This window comes from Erinaceus europaeus, chromosome 15 (assembly GCF_950295315.1).
Source record: "Erinaceus europaeus chromosome 15, mEriEur2.1, whole genome shotgun sequence".
Lineage (NCBI taxonomy): Eukaryota > Metazoa > Chordata > Mammalia > Eulipotyphla > Erinaceidae > Erinaceus > Erinaceus europaeus.
Window position 1 is genome coordinate 88,011,547 of NC_080176.1, and position 2,770 is coordinate 88,014,316.

A 2,770-nucleotide genomic window follows, 5' to 3' on the forward strand; every position below is an offset into this window, starting at 1 on the left:
AGAGGAGATAGGGACACAGAGCTCTGGTTGGGGGGGAATGGTGTGGAATTATACCCCTGTTGTCACATAATTTTGTAAATCAATATAAACCACTGATTTAAAAAAAAAAAAAAAGGAAAAAAATCTTGTCAGTTTAGAGGGCAACTGAGTTCACCTACATTTGAGGAAGACATGAAAGTCTTGAGTCACTGATTGGATGCTAAAGGCTATCAGGACACACTGAGAGAGAGTCAGCCTGGAGGAAGGGCACAGAGAGGGGACAGGAGCAATTGCTTCAATGTCTGCACTGGCTCACGGTGATGGAAGTGTTGGGGGCAGTGAGATCCTGGAAACAGGGACGTGTTGGATGCATCACATTCGCACACAGGGTCCCTCTGTCAGGGAAACTGCTCAGGAAGCAGGGGACACAAGAAAGGTTCTTTGCCCTGCAGTAGTGGGAGGGATTTCAATAAGGTCACCACACCTGGCGGTTTCAGCAGGCCAATGGGAAGCTGGCCCAGGTGTGAGGTAGGCGGGGTTTAAGAGAAGGGGATCTTTGCACACAGAGAGGCCTTTTTGGGTCCCCCCCCCCCGGGCCCTGGGGACCGTCTCTCCTGAGCTTGTCTCTGAAATGTATTTCATTTCTGTTCTACCTCACAGTTCAATAAAAAGCAAGCTGGTGCTTTGCACAGCACATAGTAGGAGGAGTTCTGTTGAGATGGGCCATAGTATGTATTTTCACATTCACATCTCACATAAATACATCACGAGTGCTATCTTGGGATTCTTTCAAGAGGCTTAACTGGGAAAGGTCCCGTGGGAGCCAGTCCTTCTCTGCACATCAGCCAACAATGGGGGGCAGGAAGAACGGGCTACCCCAGGGGTCCTGGGGACCCTGCTGATGAGGGTGAGTGCATGGAGGAAAATCACAACCTCCAGGAGAAGCTTCAGAAAGACAACTCGTTTATTTGGGTGTACAAGCGGTAGATATACTAAAGGGTTAGGAAAAGGTTGAGGTAATCATCAAGCCATACACAATACAGGGTTAAGTCTTGACCTATCAGCTGCTTGTTCATTGCTGGGAAGTTGCCGTATAAGGTCTGGTCATGAGCTCATCATGCATGGGCAGGCTTCTCTCTAAAGGTGAATCTCAAGCACATCAGGGCAGGGGGGAAGAGGGCAGTTAAGCAAACCCAGGATATTTGTGGTAGGTTTCAGTTTGCCATATATGGTAACTTATGGCCTTTGTTCAAAGGAACAAGGAAGTATGTACAAGAAAGTTCCCAGTCTGGAAAATGCTGTCACCATATCAAGCCATGGGGTCAAGTGGGGACCTGTCTACTGACCCTCCTGTGAGGAGGGACTTGGGGTACACCCTCTCAGACTCTCATGGAGATGATGACCTGGATTTCCCAGACAGTGGGCCTTTCCCCACAAGGTCCCAGGCAATTTCCCGCTCCGGAGACAGAAGGAAGTCAGCAGAAGCTGGCCAGGGGGTGAGGCTCCCTGGAGAAGACCCACAGAGATGCTAGAGTGAGTTTTCTCTGTGGCTGGGAATGAGAAGATGACAGGGGCATCGCCAGCCAGTCCCAGTTGGAGAGTCAGTGGGACTTGTTCCAGGAATGAGACAACATGCTAAGTGACACTGAAGTCACCATGTGGTCTAGCTCCAGAACTCCCAGAGTCCCAAAGCACCCAGAGCTCTGGTTACAGTCAACAAAGGGACTCAGTATGGGCACTACACCTGCTCACTTGTCCCCTGCCCTTTTCCAGAAGCAGCCTGGACACAGGGCAGAGAGTCCCACATTCCTGTGTCTCAAGGTTCCTCCTTCTCCCCTCTGTGAGGGACTACAGGAAAACAGAACGAGGCTGGCTGGCAGAGATTCCTGAGCATAGCCTTCAAGCTGTGTGGAGCACACTTCTGCCAGCTGATTTGCCTTGACATAAAAGCTTCCCAGTGAAATGGGTACAATTACTCATTATTTACTCACTATACATCATACAAAATTTTGGAAAGAATTCAGATAAATTCAGGTGTCTAGTTACATTCATTAGAAATTATTGTTCTGGGGCCTGACAGTGAAGCACCTGGTTGAGCACACAGGTCACCATGCATAGGACCTGGGTTCAAGCCCCCACTCCCCACCATCAGGGGAAAGTGCCACAAATGGTGAAGCAGTGCTTTAAGTGTCTCTCTGTCTCTCTCCTTATCTCCATCTCCCTTCTCAATATCTATCTGTCAAATAAAGAAAAATAAATTATTATACTGACCTGGCAGGGGAGATAGCGTGATCACAAAGGTGGTTTTCCCAGTGTGAGGCTTATCCACTGCACTCCAGATGTGCTGACCCCTGTGATTTCCCCAAATGTGAGAAATGTGAATTCATAATTTGTGGTAGTGGGGGACTGCATTCATGCCCTCCCCTGGAAAAAGATAAAGACAAATAAATTATTATTCTATAAGCAGTTATTAAAACTAGCCCTCAAATTATGAAACTTAATATTTGCTCTCTGGTTCTTAATAACTGAAGCACTATTTCTGAAATCATGCCCCACTGGTCATTCATAGTCACATTTATTGACAAAATGCTGTGATACAATTTGGTGAAGCACTATTTCTACCTCTCCTGTGAGTAGAGTTTTTGTCATCTCCTGATATAATGAACTCCAAAAGCAGAGAAATATGGATGCTTTTAATTTGGCTCTGGGGATGACCTCAGGGCCCCACTTCCTATGCAGTGCCCCCTGACAACCTCTATATTCTCCTATTTAGAGGGCTATAAGAGAAAGG

The 2,770-nt window shown here is 47.4% G+C and overlaps 1 non-coding gene across 1 annotated transcript; it reads left to right on the forward strand.

Moving 5' to 3' along the window:
* Nucleotides 1-2,242: 2,242 nt before the first annotated feature.
* Nucleotides 2,243-2,406, forward strand: LOC132533285 (U1 spliceosomal RNA). The gene has a single exon (XR_009545178.1). It is a non-coding gene; the product is annotated as a U1 spliceosomal RNA (small nuclear RNA).
* Nucleotides 2,407-2,770: the final 364 nt, after the last annotated feature.